Source organism: Mchenga conophoros, linkage group LG3, assembly GCF_057382185.1.
Source record: "Mchenga conophoros isolate Kocher_MC1m ecotype Shallow Benthic linkage group LG3, M_conophoros_male_GT1.1, whole genome shotgun sequence".
In the NCBI taxonomy this organism is placed as follows: domain Eukaryota; kingdom Metazoa; phylum Chordata; class Actinopteri; order Cichliformes; family Cichlidae; genus Mchenga; species Mchenga conophoros.
Genome location: NC_140528.1, coordinates 85,470,322 through 85,487,245, shown reverse-complemented (window position 1 = coordinate 85,487,245; position 16,924 = coordinate 85,470,322). Strand labels below are relative to the sequence as shown.

The 16,924-nt window shown below is 57.3% G+C and overlaps 9 non-coding genes and 3 pseudogenes across 9 annotated transcripts; all 12 read right to left on the bottom strand.

Annotated features, from left to right (window-relative positions):
• Window positions 1-666: 666 nt before the first annotated feature.
• Window positions 667-785, bottom strand: LOC146581386 (5S ribosomal RNA). Its single transcript, XR_014891894.1, has one exon. It is a non-coding gene; the product is annotated as a 5S ribosomal RNA (ribosomal RNA).
• A 1,489-nt stretch (window positions 786-2,274) lies between these two features.
• Window positions 2,275-2,393, bottom strand: LOC146581385 (5S ribosomal RNA). The gene has a single exon (XR_014891998.1). It is a non-coding gene; the product is annotated as a 5S ribosomal RNA (ribosomal RNA).
• A 1,060-nt stretch (window positions 2,394-3,453) lies between these two features.
• On the bottom strand, window positions 3,454-3,572 carry LOC146581384 (5S ribosomal RNA). Its single transcript, XR_014892022.1, has one exon. It is a non-coding gene; the product is annotated as a 5S ribosomal RNA (ribosomal RNA).
• A 1,096-nt stretch (window positions 3,573-4,668) lies between these two features.
• On the bottom strand, window positions 4,669-4,787 carry LOC146581383 (5S ribosomal RNA). Its single transcript, XR_014891867.1, has one exon. It is a non-coding gene; the product is annotated as a 5S ribosomal RNA (ribosomal RNA).
• Window positions 4,788-5,566: 779 nt separating this feature from the next.
• Window positions 5,567-5,685, bottom strand: LOC146581382 (5S ribosomal RNA). Its single transcript, XR_014891893.1, has one exon. It is a non-coding gene; the product is annotated as a 5S ribosomal RNA (ribosomal RNA).
• A 664-nt stretch (window positions 5,686-6,349) lies between these two features.
• On the bottom strand, window positions 6,350-6,468 carry LOC146581381 (5S ribosomal RNA). The gene has a single exon (XR_014891892.1). It is a non-coding gene; the product is annotated as a 5S ribosomal RNA (ribosomal RNA).
• Window positions 6,469-9,110: 2,642 nt separating this feature from the next.
• Window positions 9,111-9,229, bottom strand: LOC146581380 (5S ribosomal RNA; annotated as a pseudogene).
• A 1,098-nt stretch (window positions 9,230-10,327) lies between these two features.
• On the bottom strand, window positions 10,328-10,446 carry LOC146581379 (5S ribosomal RNA; annotated as a pseudogene).
• A 1,336-nt stretch (window positions 10,447-11,782) lies between these two features.
• On the bottom strand, window positions 11,783-11,901 carry LOC146581378 (5S ribosomal RNA). The gene has a single exon (XR_014891891.1). It is a non-coding gene; the product is annotated as a 5S ribosomal RNA (ribosomal RNA).
• A 1,098-nt stretch (window positions 11,902-12,999) lies between these two features.
• Window positions 13,000-13,118, bottom strand: LOC146581377 (5S ribosomal RNA; annotated as a pseudogene).
• Window positions 13,119-14,454: 1,336 nt separating this feature from the next.
• LOC146581376 (5S ribosomal RNA) lies at window positions 14,455-14,573 on the bottom strand. Its single transcript, XR_014891890.1, has one exon. It is a non-coding gene; the product is annotated as a 5S ribosomal RNA (ribosomal RNA).
• Window positions 14,574-16,697: 2,124 nt separating this feature from the next.
• On the bottom strand, window positions 16,698-16,816 carry LOC146581375 (5S ribosomal RNA). Its single transcript, XR_014892011.1, has one exon. It is a non-coding gene; the product is annotated as a 5S ribosomal RNA (ribosomal RNA).
• Between the last annotated feature and the right edge of the window lie 108 nt (window positions 16,817-16,924).

The following is a 16,924-nucleotide window of genomic DNA, read 5'->3' as shown; positions in this document are numbered from 1 at the left end:
TGCACTGGTGTGGTGTAAGTGGCCTCAGCCAGCAGCAAAAGGGCCCTGGTGTGGTGTAGGTGGCCTCAGCCAGCAGCCACAGGCCCTGGTGTGGTGTAAGTGGCCTCAATAGCAACTAAGGCCCTGGTGTGGTGTAAGTGGCTTCAGCCAGCAGCCACAGGCCCTGGTGTGGTGTAAGTGGCCTCAGCCAGCAGCCACAGGCCCTGGTGTGGTGTAGGTGGCCTCAGCCAGCAGCCACAGGCCCTGGTGTGGTGTAAGTGGCCTCAATAGCAACTAAGGCCCTGGTGTGGTGTAAGTGGCTTCAGCCAGCAGCCACAGGCTCTGGTGTGGTGTAAGTGGCCTGAGCAAGAGCCACAGGCCCTGGTGTGGTGTAAGTGGCCTGAGCAAGAGCCACAGACCCTGGTGTGGTGTAATTGGCCTCAATAGCAACTAAGGCCCTGGTGTGGTGTAGGTGGCCTCAGCCAGAGCCACAGGCCCTGATGTGGTGTAAGTGGCCCCAGCCGGTCACTCAGGCCCTGGTGTGGTGTAGGTGGCATCAGCTAGCAGCACAAGACATTGGAAAAGAGCCAAAAGCAATGTCGTTAATGTGCCCTCATTAATGGGCTTTTGGTCTTTTAATACACCCCTTCTCTGGATCAAAAGCGGTTCAATGACATGAAAATGAAAGGCTTACAGCACCAGGTATTCCCAGGCAGTCTCCCATCCAAGTACTAACCAAGCCCAGCCCTGCTTAGCTTCCGAGATCAGACGAGGTCGGGCGTGCTCAGGGTGGTATGGCCGTAAGCTGCTGGCCCCAGCACAATGACTCAATTTATGGATTCAAGTGATTAGGTGGCAAGTACCTGAAGTTACGAAGACAATCCTATAACCATACCTGCATGTTTGCATAATACCCTAACCCAAAGGCTCAGTTTGGCATTTATCCAACAGCACAGGCCCTGGATTGTTGAAGATGGCCTCAGGAACCAGCACAGGGCCTGGTGTGTTGTACATGGCCACAGCTAGCAGCACAGGGCCTGGTTTGGTGAAGATGGCCTCGGCCAGAAGAGCAGGGCCTGGTGTGATGTGAGTGGCCTGAGCAAGAGCCACAGGCCCTGGTGTGGTGTAAGTGGCCCCAGCCGGTCACTCAGGCCCTGGTTTGGTGTAAGTGGCCTCAGCTATCAGCCACAGGCCCTGGTGTGGTGTGAGTGGCCTCAGCCAGCAGCCACAGGCCCTGGTGTGGTCTAAGTGGCCTCAGCCAGTGCCACAGGCCCTGGTGTGGTGTAAGTGGCCTGAGCAAGAGCCACAGGCCCTGGTGTGGTGTAAGTGGCCTCAGCCAGCAGCCACAGGCCCTGGTGTGGTATAAGTGGCCTGAGCAAGTGCCACAGGCCCTGGTGTGGTGTAAGTGGCCTCAATAGCAAATAAGGCCCTGGTGTGGTGTAAGTGGCCTGAGCAAGAACCACAGGGCCTGGTTTGGTGAAGATGGCCTCGGCCAGAAGCGCAGGGCCTGGTGTGATGTGAGTGGCCTGAGCAAGAGCCACAGGCCCTGGTGTGGTGTAAGTGGCCTCAGCCAGCAGCCACAGGCCCTGGTGTGGTGTAATTGGCCTCAGCCAGAAGCCACATGCACTGGTGTGGTGTAAGTGGCCTCAGCCAGCAGCAAAAGGGCCCTGGTGTGGTGTAGGTGGCCTCAGCCAGCAGCCACAGGCCCTGGTGTGGTGTAAGTGGCCTCAATAGCAACTAAGGCCCTGGTGTGGTGTAAGTGGCTTCAGCCAGCAGCCACAGGCCCTGGTGTGGTGTAAGTGGCCTCAGCCAGCAGCCACAGGCCCTGGTGTGGTGTAAGTGGCCTCAGCCAGCAGCCACAGGCCCTGGTGTGGTGTAAGTGGCCTCAGCCAGCAGCCACAGGCCCTGGTGTGGTGTAATTGGCCTCAATAGCAACTAAGGCCCTGGTGTGGTCTAAGTGGCCTGAGCAAGAGCCACATACCCTGGTGTGGTGTAATTGGCCTCAATAGCAACTAAGGCCCTGGTGTGGTGTAGGTGGCCTCAGCCAGCAGCCACAGGCCCTGGTGTGGTGTAAGTGGCCTCAGCCAGAGCAACAGGCCCTGATGTGGTGTAAGTGGCCCCAGCCGGTCACTCAGGCCCTGGTGTGGTGTAGGTGGCATCAGCTAGCAGCACAAGACATTGGAAAACAGCCAAAAGCAATGTCGTTAATGTGCCCTCATTAATGGGGAGCTGCTTCTGGTCTTTTAATACACCCCTTCTCTGGATCAAAAGCGGTTCAATGACATGAAAATCAAAGGCTTACAGCACCAGGTATTCCCAGGCAGTCTCCCATCCAAGTACTAACCAAGCCCAGCCCTGCTTAGCTTCCGAGATCAGACGAGGTCAGGCGTGCTCAGGGTGGTATGGCCGTAAGCTGCTGGCCCCAGCACAATGTCTCAATTTATGGATTCAAGTGATTAGGTGGCAAGTACCTGAAGTTACGAAGACAATCCTATAACCATACCTTCATGTTTGCATAATACCCTAACCAAAAGGCTCAGTTTGGCATTTATCCAACAGCACAGGCCCTGGATTGTTGAAGATGGCCTCAAGAACCAGCACAGGACCTGGTGTGTTTTACATGGCCACAGCAAGCAGCACAGGGCCTGGTTTGGTGAAGATGGCCTCAGCAAGCAGCCACAGGCCCTGGTTTGGTGTAAGTGGCCTCAGCTAGCAGCCACAGGCCCTGGTGTGGTGTGAGTGGCCTCAGCCAGCAGCCACAGGCCCTGGTGTGGTCTAAGTGGCCTCAGCCAGTGCCACAGGCCCTGGTGTGGTGTAAGTGGCCTAAGCCAGAGCCACAGGCCCTGGTGTGGTGTAAGTGGCCTAAGCCAGAGCCACAGGCCCTGGTGTGGTGTAAGTGGCCTCAGCCAGAAGCCACATGCACTGGTGTGTTGTAAGTGGCCTCAGCCAGCAGCAAAAGGGCCCTGGTGTGGTGTAGGTGGCCTCAGCCAGCAGCCACAGGCCCTGGTGTGGTGTAAGTGGCCTCAATAGCAACTAAGGCCCTGGTGTGGTGTAAGTGGCTTCAGCCAGCAGCCACAGGCCCTGGTGTGGTGTAAGTGGCCTCAGCCAGCAGCCACAGGCCCTGGTGTGGTGTAAGTGGCCTCAATAGCAACTAAGGCCCTGGTGTGGTGTAAGTGGCTTCAGCCAGCAGCCACAGGCTCTGGTGTGGTGTAACTGGCCTCAGCCAGCAGCCACAGGCCCTGGTGTGGTGTAAGTGGCCTCAGCCAGAGCCACAGGCCCTGATGTGGTGTAAGTGGCCCCAGCCGGTCACTCAGGCCCTGGTGTGGTGTAGGTGGCATCAGCTAGCAGCACAAAACATTGGAAAACAGCCAAAAGCAGTGTCGTTAATGTGCCCTCATTAATGGGGAGCTGCTTCTGGTCTTTTAATACACCCCTTCTCTGGATCAAAAGCGGTTCAATGACATGAAAATTAAAGGCTTACAGCACCAGGTATTCCCAGGGAGTCTCCCATCCAAGTACTAACCAAGCCCAGCCCTGCTTAGCTTCCGAGATCAGACGAGGTCGGGCGTGCTCAGGGTGGTATGGCCGTAAGCTGCTGGGCCCAGCACAATGTCTCAATTTATGGATTCAAGTGATTAGGTGGCAAGTACCTGAAGTTACGAAGACAATCCTATAACCATACCTGCATGTTTGCATAATACCCTAACCCAAAGGCTCAGTTTGGCATTTATCCAACAGCACAGGCCCTGGATTGTTGAAGATGGCCTCAGGAAACAGCACAGGGCCTGGTGTGTTGTACATGGCCACAGCAAGCAGCACAGGGCCTGGTTTGGTGAAGATGGCCTCGGCCAGAAGCACAGGGCCTGGTGTGATATGAGTGGCCTGAGCAAGAGCCACAGGCCCTGGTGTGGTGTAAGTGGCCAGAGCAAGAGCCACAGGCCCTGGTGTGGTGTAAGTGGCCTGAGCAAGAGCCACAGGCCCTGGTGTGGTGTAGGTGGCCTCAGCCAGCAGCCACAGGCCCTGGTGTGGTGTAGGTGGCCTCAGCCAGCAGCCACAAGCCCTTGTGTGGTGTAAGTGGCCTCAGCCAGCAGCCACAGGCCCTGGTGTGGTGTAAGTGGCCTCAGCCAGTGCCACAGGCCCTGGTGTGGTGTAAGTGGCCTGAGCAAGAGCCACAGGCTCTGGTGTGGTGTAATTGGCCTCAATAGCAACTAAGGCCCTGGTGTGGTGTAAGTGGCTTCAGCCAGCAGCCACAGGCCCTGGTGTGGTGTAAGTGGCCTCAGCCAGCAGCCACAGGCCCTGGTGTGGTGTAGGTGGCCTCAGCCAGCAGCCACAGGGCCTGGTGTGGTGTAAGTGGCCTCAATAGCAACTAAGGCCCTGGTGTGGTGTAAGTGGCTTCAGCCAGCAGCCACAGGCTCTGGTGTGGTGTAACTGGCCTCAGCCAGCAGCCACAGGCCCTGGTGTGGTGTAAGTGGCCTCAGCCAGAGCCACAGGCCCTGATGTGGTGTAAGTGGCCCCAGCCGGTCACTCAGGCCCTGGTGTGGTGTAGGTGGCATCAGCTAGCAGCACAAAACATTGGAAAACAGCCAAAAGCAGTGTCGTTAATGTGCCCTCATTAATGGGGAGCTGCTTCTGGTCTTTTAATACACCCCTTCTCTGGATCAAAAGCGGTTCAATGATATGAAAAAGAAAGGCTTACAGCACCAGGTATTCCCAGGCAGTCTCCCATCCAAGTACTAACCAAGCCCAGCCCTGCTTAGCTTCCGAGATCAGATGAGGTCGGGCGTGCTCAGGGTGGTATGGCCGTAAGCTGCTGGGCCCAGCACAATGTCTCAATTTATGGATTCAAGTGATTAGGTGGCAAGTACCTGAAGTTACGAAGACAATCCTATAACCATACCTGCATGTTTGCATAATACCCTAACCCAAAGGCTCAGTTTGGCATTTATCCAACAGCACAGGCCCTGGATTGTTGAAGATGGCCTCAGGAAACAGCACAGGGCCTGGTGTGTTGTACATGGCCACAGCAAGCAGCACAGGGCCTGGTTTGGTGAAGATGGCCTCGGCCAGAAGCACAGGGCCTGGTGTGATATGAGTGGCCTGAGCAAGAGCCACAGGCCCTGGTGTGGTGTAAGTGGCCAGAGCAAGAGCCACAGGCCCTGGTGTGGTGTAAGTGGCCTGAGCAAGAGCCACAGGCCCTGGTGTGGTGTAGGTGGCCTCAGCCAGCAGCCACAGGCCCTGGTGTGGTGTAGGTGGCCTCAGCCAGCAGCCACAAGCCCTTGTGTGGTGTAAGTGGCCTCAGCCAGTGCCACAGGCCCTGGTGTGGTGTAAGTGGCCTGAGCAAGAGCCACAGGCTCTGGTGTGGTGTAATTGGCCTCAATAGCAACTAAGGCCCTGGTTTTGTGTATGTGGCCTCAGCCAGCAAATAAGGCCGTGGTGTGGTGTAGGTGTCATCAGCTAGCAGCACAAGACATTGGAAAACAGCCAAAAGCAATGTCGTTAATGTGCCCTCATTAATGGGCAGCTGCTTTTGGTCTTTTAATACACCCCTTCTCTGGATCAAAAGCGGTTCAATGACATGAAAATCAAAGGCTTACAGCACCAGGTATTCCCAGGCAGTCTCCCATCCAAGTACTAACCAAGCCCAGCCCTGCTTAGCTTCCGAGATCAGACGAGGTCGGGCGTGCTCAGGGTGGTATGGCCGTAAGCTGCTGGCTCCAGCACAATGTCTCAATTTATGGATTCAAGTGATTAGGTGGCAAGTACCTGAAGTTACGAAGACAATCCTATAACCATACCTGCATGTTTGCATAATACCCTAACCCAAAGGCTCAGTTTGGCATTTATCCAACAGCACAGGCCCTGGATTGTTGAAGATGGCCTCAGGAACCAGCACAGGGCCTGATGTGTTGTACATGGCCACAGCAAGCAGCACAGGGCCTGGTTTGGTGAAGATGGCCTCGGCCAGAAGCACAGGGCCTGGTGTGATATGAGTGGCCTGAGCAAGAGCCACAGGCCCTGGTGTGTTGTAAGTGGCCTCAGCCAGCAGCCACAGGCCCTGGTGTGGTGTAGGTGGCCTCAGCCAGCAGCCACAGGCCCTTGTGTGGTGTAATTGGCCTCAATAGCAACTAAGGCCCTGGTGTGGTGTAGGTGGCCTCAGCCAGCAGCCACAGGCCCTGGTGTGGTGTAAGTGGCCTCAGCCAGCAGCCACAGGCCCTGGTGTGGTGTAAGTGGCATCAGCTAGCAGCACAAGACATTGGAAAACAGCCAAAAGCAGTGTCGTTAATGTGCCCTCATTAATGGGCAGCTGCTTTTGGTCTTTTAATACACCCCTTCTCTGGATCAAAAGCGGTTCAATGACATGAAAATGAAAGGCTTACAGCACCAGGTATTCCCAGGCAGTCTCCCATCCAAGTACTAACCAAGCCCAGCCCTGCTTAGCTTCCGAGATCAGACGAGGTCGGGCGTGCTCAGGGTGGTATGGCCGTAAGCTGCTGGCTCCAGCACAATGTCTCAATTTATGGATTCAAGTGATTAGGTGGCAAGTACCTGAAGTTACGAAGACAATGCTATAACCATACCTGCATGTTTGCATAATACCCTAACCCAAAGGCTCAGTTTGGCATTTATCCAACAGCACAGGCCCTGGATTGTTGAAGATGGCCTCAGGAACCAGCACAGGGCCTGGTGTGTTGTACATGGCCACAGCAAGGAGCACAGGGCCTGGTTTGGTGAAGATGGCCTCGGCCAGAAGCGCAGGGCCTGGTGTGATGTGAGTGGCCTGAGCAAGAGCCACAGGCCTTGGTGTGGTGTAAGTGGCCTCAGCCAGCAGCCACAGGCCCTGGTGTGGTGTAAGTCGCCTCAGCCAGAAGCCACAGGCACTGGTGTGGTGTAAGTGGCCTCAGCCAGCAGCCACAGGCCCTGGTGTGGTGTAGGTGGCCTCAGCCAGCAGCCACAGGCCCTGGTGTGGTGTAGGTGGCCTCAGCCAGCAGCCACAGGCCCTGGTGTGGTGTAAGTGGCCTCAGCCAGCAGCCACAGGCCCTGGTGTGGTGTAAGTGGCCTGAGCAAGAGCCACAGGCCCTGGTGTGATTGTAAGTGGCCTCAGCCAGCAGCCACAGGCCCTGGTGTGGTGTAAGTGGCCTGAGCAAGTGCCACAGGCCCTGGTGTGGTGTAAGTGGCCTGAGCAAGTGCCACAGGCCCTGGTGTGGTGTAACTGGCCTCAATAGCAAATAAGGCCCTGGTGTGGTGTAAGTGGCCTGAGCAAGAACCACAGGGCCTGGTTTGGTGAAGATGGCCTCGGCCAGAAGCGCAGGGCCTGGTGTGATGTGAGTGGCCTGAGCAAGAGCCACAGGCCCTGGTGTGGTGTAAGTGGCCTCAGCCAGCAGCCACAGGCCCTGGTGTGGTGTAAGTGGCCTCAGCCAGAAGCCACAGGCACTGGTGTGGTGTAAGTGGCCTCAGCCAGCAGCAAAAGGGCCCTGGTGTGGTGTAGGTGGCCTCAGCCAGCAGCCACAGGCCCTGGTGTGGTGTAAGTGGCCTCAATAGCAACTAAGGCCCTGGTGTGGTGTAAGTGGCTTCAGCCAGCAGCCACAGGCCCTGGTGTGGTGTAAGTGGCCTCAGCCAGCAGCCACAGGCCCTGGTGTGGTGTAGGTGGCCTCAGCCAGCAGCCACAGGCCCTGGTGTGGTGTAAGTGGCCTCAATAGCAACTAAGGCCCTGGTGTGGTGTAAGTGGCTTCAGCCAGCAGCCACAGGCTCTGGTGTGGTGTAACTGGCCTCAGCCAGCAGCCACAGGCCCTGATGTGGTGTAAGTGGCCCCAGCCGGTCACTCAGGCCCTGGTGTGGTGTAGGTGGCATCAGCCAGCAGCCACAGGCCCTGGTGTGGTGTAAGTCGCCTCAGCCAGAAGCCACAGGCACTGGTGTGGTGTAAGTGGCCTCAGCCAGCAGCAAAAGGGCCCTGGTGTGGTGTAAGTCGCCTCAGCCAGCAGCCACAGGCCCTGGTGTGGTGTAGGTGGCCTCAGCCAGCAGCCACAGGCCCTGGTGTGGTGTAAGTGGCCTCAGCCAGCAGCCACAGGCCCTGGTGTGATGTAAGTGGCCTCAGCCAGCAGCCACAGGCCCTGGTGTGGTGTAAGTGGCCTCAGCCAGTGCCACAGGCCCTGGTGTGGTGTAAGTGGCCTCAGCCAGCAGCCACAGGCCCTGGTGTGGTGTAAGTCGCCTCAGACAGAAGCCACAGGCACTGGTGTGGTGTAAGTGGCCTCAGCCAGCAGCAAAAGGGCCCTGGTGTGGTATAAGTCGCCTCAGCCAGCAGCCACAGGCCCTGGTGTGGTGTAGGTGGCCTCAGCCACCAGCCACAGGCCCTGGTGTGGTGTAAGTAGCCTCAGCCAGCAGCCACAGGCCCTGGTGTGGTGTAATAGGCCTCAGCCAGCAGCCACAGGCCCTGGTGTGGTGTAAGTGGCCTCAGCCAGTGCCACAGGCCCTGGTGTGGTGTAAGTGGCCTGAGCAAGAGCCACAGGCCCTGGTGTGGTGTAAGTGGCCTGAGCAAGAGCCACAGACCCTGGTGTGGTGTAATTGGCCTCAATAGCAACTAATGCCCTGGTGTGGTGTAGGTGGCCTCAGCCAGCAGCCACAGGCCCTGGTGTGGTGTAAGTGGCCTGAGCAAGAGCCACAGGCCCTGGTGTGGTGTAAGTGGCCTGAGCAAGAGCCACAGACCCTGGTGTGGTGTAATTGGCCTCAATAGCAACTAATGCCCTGGTGTGGTGTAGGTGGCCTCAGCCAGCAGCCACAGGCCCTGGTGTGGTGAAAGTGGCCTCAGCCAGAGCCACAGGCCCTGATGTGGTGTAAGTGGCCTCAGCCAGCAGCCACAGGCCCTGGTGTGGTGTAAGTGGCCTCAGCCAGTGCCACAGGCCCTGGTGTGGTGTAAGTGGCCTGAGCAAGAGCCAAAGACCCTGGTGTGGTGTAATTGGCCTCAATAGCAACTAAGGCCCTGGTGTGGTGTAGGTGGCATCAGCTAGCAGCACAAGACATTGGAAAACAGCCAAAAGCAATGTCGTTAATGTGCCCTCATTAATGGGGAGCTGCTTCTGGTCTTTTAATACACCCCTTCTCTGGATCAAAAGCGGTTCAATGACATGAAAATCAAAGGCTTACAGCACCAGGTATTCCCAGGTAGTCTCCCATCCAAGTACTAACCAAGCCCAGCCCTGCTTAGCTTCCGAGATCAGACGAGGTCGGGCCTGCTCAGGGTGGTATGGCCGTAAGCTGCTGGCCCCAGCACAATGTCTCAATTTATGGATTCAAGTGATTAGGTGGCAAGTACCTGAAGTTACGAAGACAATGCTATAACCATACCTGCATGTTTGCATAATACCCTAACCCAAAGGCTCAGTTTGGCATTTATCCAACATCACAGGCCCTGGATTGTTGAAGATGGCCTCAGGAACCAGCACAGGGCCTGGTGTGTTGTACATGGCCACAGCAAGGAGCACAGGGCCTGGTTTGGTGAAGATGGCCTCGGCCAGAAGCGCAGGGCCTGGTGTGATGTGAGTGGCCTGAGCAAGAGCCACAGGCCTTGGTGTGGTGTAAGTGGCCTCAGCCAGCAGCCACAGGCCCTGGTGTGGTGTAAGTCGCCTCAGCCAGAAGCCACAGGCCCTGGTGTGGTGTAAGTGGCCTCAGCCAGCAGCAAAAGGGCCCTGGTGTGGTGTAAGTCGCCTCAGCCAGCAGCCACAGGCCCTGGTGTGGTGTAGGTGGCCTCAGCCAGCAGCCACAGGCCCTGGTGTGGTGTGAGTGGCCTCAGCCAGCAGCCACAGGCCCTGGTGTGGTCTAAGTGGCCTCAGCCAGTGCCACAGGCCCTGGTGTGGTGTAAGTGGCCTGAGCAAGAGCCACAGGCCCTGGTGTGGTGTAAGTGGCCTCAGCCAGCAGCCACAGGCCCTGGTGTGGTGTAAGTAGCCTGAGCAAGTGCCACAGGCCCTGGTGTGGTGTAAGTGGCCTGAGCAAGTGCCACAGGCCCTGGTGTGGTGTAAGTGGCCTCAATAGCAAATAAGGCCCTGGTGTGGTGTAAGTGGCCTCAGCCAGCAGCCACAGGCCCTGGTTTGGTGAAGATGGCCTCGGCCAGAAGCGCAGGGCCTGGTGTGATGTGAGTGGCCTGAGCAAGAGCCACAGGCCCTGGTGTGGTGTAAGTGGCCTCAGCCGGTCACTCAGGCCCTGGTGTGGTGTAGGTGGCATCAGCTAGCAGCACAAGACATTGGAAAACAGCCAAAAGCAGTGTCGTTAATGTGCCCTCATTAATGGGCAGCTGCTTTTGGTCTTTTAATACACCCCTTCTCTGGATCAAAAGCGGTTCAATGACATGAAAATGAAAGGCTTACAGCACCAGGTATTCCCAGGCAGTCTCCCATCCAAGTACTAACCAAGCCCAGCCCTGCTTAGCTTCCGAGATCAGACGAGGTCGGGCCTGCTCAGGGTGGTATGGCCGTAAGCTGCTGGCCCCAGCACAATGTCTCAATTTATGGATTCAAGTGATTAGGTGGCAAGTACCTGAAGTTACGAAAACAATCCTATAACCATACCTGCATGTTTGCATAATACCCTAACCCAAAGGCTCAGTTTGGCATTTATCCAACAGCACAGGCCCTGGATTGTTGAAGATGGCCTCAGGAACCAGCACAGGGCCTGGTGTGTTGTACATGGCCACAGCAAGCAGCACAGGGCCTGGTTTGGTGAAGATGGCCTCGGCCAGAAGCGCAGGGCCTGGTGTGATGTGAGTGGCCTGAGCAAGAGCCACAGGCCTTGGTGTGGTGTAAGTGGCCTCAGCCAGCAGCCACAGGCCCTGGTGTGGTGTAAGTCGCCTCAGCCAGAAGCCACAGGCCCTGGTGTGGTGTAAGTGGCCTCAGCCAGCAGCCACAGGCCCTGGTGTGGTGTAAGTGGCCTCAGCCAGTGCCACAGGCCCTGGTGTGGTGTAAGTGGCCTGAGCAAGAGCCACAGACCCTGGTGTGGTGTAATTGGCCTCAGCCAGCAGCCACAGGCCCTGGTGTGGTGTAAGTCGCCTCAGACAGAAGCCACAGGCACTGGTGTGGTGTAAGTGGCCTCAGCCAGCAGCAAAAGGGCCCTGGTGTGGTATAAGTCGCCTCAGCCAGCAGCCACAGGCCCTGGTGTGGTGTAGGTGGCCTCAGCCACCAGCCACAGGCCCTGGTGTGGTGTAAGTGGCCTCAGCCAGCAGCAAAAGGGCCCTGGTGTGGTGTAAGTGGCCTCAGCCAGCAGCCACAGGCCCTGGTGTGGTGTAAGTGGCCTCAGCCAGTGCCACAGGCCCTGGTGTGGTGTAAGTGGCCTGAGCAAGAGCCACAGGCCCTGGTGTGGTGTAAGTGGCCTGAGCAAGAGCCACAGACCCTGGTGTGGTGTAATTGGCCTCAATAGCAACTAATGCCCTGGTGTGGTGTAGGTGGCCTCAGCCAGCAGCCACAGGCCCTGGTGTGGTGAAAGTGGCCTCAGCCAGAGCCACAGGCCCTGATGTGGTGTAAGTGGCCTCAGCCAGCAGCCACAGGCCCTGGTGTGGTGTAAGTGGCGTCAGCCAGTGCCACAGGCCCTGGTGTGGTGTAAGTGGCCTGAGCAAGAGCCAAAGACCCTGGTGTGGTGTAATTGGCCTCAATAGCAACTAAGGCCCTGGTGTGGTGTAGGTGGCATCAGCTAGCAGCACAAGACATTGGAAAACAGCCAAAAGCAATGTCGTTAATGTGCCCTCATTAATGGGGAGCTGCTTCTGGTCTTTTAATACACCCCTTCTCTGGATCAAAAGCGGTTCAATGACATGAAAATGAAAGGCTTACAGCACCAGGTATTCCCAGGCAGTCTCCCATCCAAGTACTAACCAAGCCCAGCCCTGCTTAGCTTCCGAGATCAGACGAGGTCGGGCGTGCTCAGGGTGGTATGGCCGTAAGCTGCTGGCCCCAGCACAATGTCTCAATTTATGGATTCAAGTGATTAGGTGGCAAGTACCTGAAGTTACGAAGACAATGCTATAACCATACCTGCATGTTTGCATAATACCCTAACCCAAAGGCTCAGTTTGGCATTTATCCAACATCACAGGCCCTGGATTGTTGAAGATGGCCTCAGGAACCAGCACAGGGCCTGGTGTGTTGTACATGGCCACAGCAAGGAGCACAGGGCCTGGTTTGGTGAAGATGGCCTCGGCCAGAAGCGCAGGGCCTGGTGTGATGTGAGTGGCCTGAGCAAGAGCCACAGGCCTTGGTGTGGTGTAAGTGGCCTCAGCCAGCAGCCACAGGCCCTGGTGTGGTGTAAGTCGCCTCAGCCAGAAGCCACAGGCACTGGTGTGGTGTAAGTGGCCTCAGCCAGCAGCAAAAGGGCCCTGGTGTGGTGTAAGTCGCCTCAGCCAGCAGCCACAGGCCCTGGTGTGGTGTAGGTGGCCTCAGCCAGCAGCCACAGGCCCTGGTGTGGTGTGAGTGGCCTCAGCCAGCAGCCACAGGCCCTGGTGTGGTCTAAGTGGCCTCAGCCAGTGCCACAGGCCCTGGTGTGGTGTAAGTGGCCTGAGCAAGAGCCACAGGCCCTGGTGTGGTGTAAGTGGCCTCAGCCAGCAGCCACAGGCCCTGGTGTGGTGTAAGTGGCCTGAGCAAGTGCCACAGGCCCTGGTGTGGTGTAAGTGGCCTGAGCAAGTGCCACAGGCCCTGGTGTGGTGTAAGTGGCCTCAATAGCAAATAAGGCCCTGGTGTGGTGTAAGTGGCCTCAGCCAGCAGCCACAGGCCCTGGTTTGGTGAAGATGGCCTCGGCCAGAAGCGCAGGGCCTGGTGTGATGTGAGTGGCCTGAGCAAGAGCCACAGGCCCTGGTGTGGTGTAAGTGGCCTCAGCCGGTCACTCAGGCCCTGGTGTGGTGTAGGTGGCATCAGCTAGCAGCACAAGACATTGGAAAACAGCCAAAAGCAGTGTCGTTAATGTGCCCTCATTAATGGGCAGCTGCTTTTGGTCTTTTAATACACCCCTTCTCTGGATCAAAAGCGGTTCAATGACATGAAAATGAAAGGCTTACAGCACCAGGTATTCCCAGGCAGTCTCCCATCCAAGTACTAACCAAGCCCAGCCCTGCTTAGCTTCCGAGATCAGACGAGGTCGGGCCTGCTCAGGGTGGTATGGCCGTAAGCTGCTGGCCCCAGCACAATGTCTCAATTTATGGATTCAAGTGATTAGGTGGCAAGTACCTGAAGTTACGAAAACAATCCTATAACCATACCTGCATGTTTGCATAATACCCTAACCCAAAGGCTCAGTTTGGCATTTATCCAACAGCACAGGCCCTGGATTGTTGAAGATGGCCTCAGGAACCAGCACAGGGCCTGGTGTGTTGTACATGGCCACAGCAAGCAGCACAGGGCCTGGTTTGGTGAAGATGGCCTCGGCCAGAAGCGCAGGGCCTGGTGTGATGTGAGTGGCCTGAGCAAGAGCCACAGGCCTTGGTGTGGTGTAAGTGGCCTCAGCCAGCAGCCACAGGCCCTGGTGTGGTGTAAGTCGCCTCAGCCAGAAGCCACAGGCCCTGGTGTGGTGTAAGTGGCCTCAGCCAGCAGCCACAGGCCCTGGTGTGGTGTAAGTGGCCTCAGCCAGTGCCACAGGCCCTGGTGTGGTGTAAGTGGCCTGAGCAAGAGCCACAGACCCTGGTGTGGTGTAATTGGCCTCAGCCAGCAGCCACAGGCCCTGGTGTGGTGTAAGTCGCCTCAGACAGAAGCCACAGGCACTGGTGTGGTGTAAGTGGCCTCAGCCAGCAGCAAAAGGGCCCTGGTGTGGTATAAGTCGCCTCAGCCAGCAGCCACAGGCCCTGGTGTGGTGTAGGTGGCCTCAGCCACCAGCCACAGGCCCTGGTGTGGTGTAAGTGGCCTCAGCCAGCAGCAAAAGGGCCCTGGTGTGGTGTAAGTGGCCTCAGCCAGCAGCCACAGGCCCTGGTGTGGTGTAAGTGGCCTCAGCCAGTGCCACAGGCCCTGGTGTGGTGTAAGTGGCCTGAGCAAGAGCCACAGGCCCTGGTGTGGTGTAAGTGGCCTGAGCAAGAGCCACAGACCCTGGTGTGGTGTAATTGGCCTCAATAGCAACTAATGCCCTGGTGTGGTGTAGGTGGCCTCAGCCAGCAGCCACAGGCCCTGGTGTGGTGAAAGTGGCCTCAGCCAGAGCCACAGGCCCTGATGTGGTGTAAGTGGCCTCAGCCAGCAGCCACAGGCCCTGGTGTGGTGTAAGTGGCGTCAGCCAGTGCCACAGGCCCTGGTGTGGTGTAAGTGGCCTGAGCAAGAGCCAAAGACCCTGGTGTGGTGTAATTGGCCTCAATAGCAACTAAGGCCCTGGTGTGGTGTAGGTGGCATCAGCTAGCAGCACAAGACATTGGAAAACAGCCAAAAGCAATGTCGTTAATGTGCCCTCATTAATGGGGAGCTGCTTCTGGTCTTTTAATACACCCCTTCTCTGGATCAAAAGCGGTTCAATGACATGAAAATCAAAGGCTTACAGCACCAGGTATTCCCAGGCAGTCTCCCATCCAAGTACTAACCAAGCCCAGCCCTGCTTAGCTTCCGAGATCAGACGAGGTCGGGCGTGCTCAGGGTGGTATGGCCGTAAGCTGCTGGCCCCAGCACAATGTCTCAATTTATGGATTCAAGTGATTAGGTGGCAAGTACCTGAAGTTACGAAGACAATGCTATAACCATACCTGCATGTTTGCATAATACCCTAACCCAAAGGCTCAGTTTGGCATTTATCCAACATCACAGGCCCTGGATTGTTGAAGATGGCCTCAGGAACCAGCACAGGGCCTGGTGTGTTGTACATGGCCACAGCAAGGAGCACAGGGCCTGGTTTGGTGAAGATGGCCTCGGCCAGAAGCGCAGGGCCTGGTGTGATGTGAGTGGCCTGAGCAAGAGCCACAGGCCTTGGTGTGGTGTAAGTGGCCTCAGCCAGAAGCCACAGGCACTGGTGTGGTGTAAGTGGCCTCAGCCAGCAGCCACAGGCCCTGGTGTGGTGTAAGTGGCCGCAGCCAGCAGCCACAGGCCCTGGTGTGGTGTAAGTCGCCTCAGCCAGAAGCCACAGGCACTGGTGTGGTGTAAGTGGCCTCAGCCAGCAGCCACAGGCCCTGGTGTGGTGTAGTTGGCCTCAGCCAGCAGCCACAGGCCCTGGTGTGGTGTAGGTGGCCTCAGCCAGCAGCCACAGGCCCTGGTGTGGTGTAAGTGGCCTCAGCCAGCAGCCACAGGCCCTGGTGTGGTGTAAGTGGCCTGAGCAAGAGCCACAGGCCCTGGTGTGGTGTAAGTGGCCTGAGCAAGAGCCACAGACCCTGGTGTGGTGTAATTGGCCTCAATAGCAACTAATGCCCTGGTGTGGTGTAGGTGGCCTCAGCCAGCAGCCACAGGCCCTGGTGTGGTGTAAGTGGCCTCAGCCAGCAGCCACAGGCCCTGGTGTGGTGTAAGTGGCCTGAGCAAGTGCCACAGGCCTGGTGTGGTGTAAGTGGCCTGAGCAAGAGCCACAGACCCTGGTGTGGTGTAATTGGCCTCAATAGCAACTAAGGCCCTGGTGTGGTGTAGGTGGCCTCAGCCAGCAGCCACAGGCCCTGGTGTGGTGTAAGTGGCCTCAGCCAGAGCCACAGGCCCTGATGTGGTGTAAGTGGCCCCAGCCGGTCACTCAGGCCCTGGTGTGGTGTAGGTGGCATCAGCTAGCAGCCACAGGCCCTGGTTTGGTGAAGATGGCCTCAGCAAGCAGCCACAGGCCCTGGTTTGGTGTAAGTGGCCTCAGCTAGCAGCCACAGGCCCTGGTGTGGTGTGAGTGGCCTCAGCCAGCAGCCACAGGCCCTGGTGTGGTCTAAGTGGCCTCAGCCAGTGCCACAGGCCCTGGTGTGGTGTAAGTGGCCTAAGCCAGAGCCACAGGCCCTGGTGTGGTGTAAGTGGCCTAAGCCAGAGCCACAGGCCCTGGTGTGGTGTAAGTGGCCTGAGCAAGAACCACAGGGCCTGGTTTGGTGAAGATGGCCTCGGCCAGAAGCGCAGGGCCTGGTGTGATGTGAGTGGCCTGAGCAAGAGCCACAGGCCCTGGTGTGGTGTAAGTGGCCTCAGCCAGCAGCCACAGGCCCTGGTGTGGTGTAAGTGGCCTCAGCCAGAAGCCACATGCACTGGTGTGTTGTAAGTGGCCTCAGCCAGCAGCAAAAGGGCCCTGGTGTGGTGTAGGTGGCCTCAGCCAGCAGCCACAGGCCCTGGTGTGGTGTAAGTGGCCTCAATAGCAACTAAGGCCCTGGTGTGGTGTAAGTGGCTTCAGCCAGCAGCCACAGGCCCTGGTGTGGTGTAAGTGGCCTCAGCCAGCAGCCACAGGCCCTGGTGTGGTGTAGGTGGCCTCAGCCAGCAGCCACAGGCCCTGGTGTGGTGTAAGTGGCCTCAATAGCAACTAAGGCCCTGGTGTGGTGTAAGTGGCTTCAGCCAGCAGCCACAGGCTCTGGTGTGGTGTAACTGGCCTCAGCCAGCAGCCACAGGCCCTGGTGTGGTGTAAGTGGCCTCAGCCAGAGCCACAGGCCCTGATGTGGTGTAAGTGGCCCCAGCCGGTCACTCAGGCCCTGGTGTGGTGTAGGTGGCATCAGCTAGCAGCACAAAACATTGGAAAACAGCCAAAAGCAGTGTCGTTAATGTGCCCTCATTAATGGGGAGCTGCTTCTGGTCTTTTAATACACCCCTTCTCTGGATCAAAAGCGGTTCAATGACATGAAAATTAAAGGCTTACAGCACCAGGTATTCCCAGGGAGTCTCCCATCCAAGTACTAACCAAGCCCAGCCCTGCTTAGCTTCCGAGATCAGACGAGGTCGGGCGTGCTCAGGGTGGTATGGCCGTAAGCTGCTGGGCCCAGCACAATGTCTCAATTTATGGATTCAAGTGATTAGGTGGCAAGTACCTGAAGTTACGAAGACAATCCTATAACCATACCTGCATGTTTGCATAATAC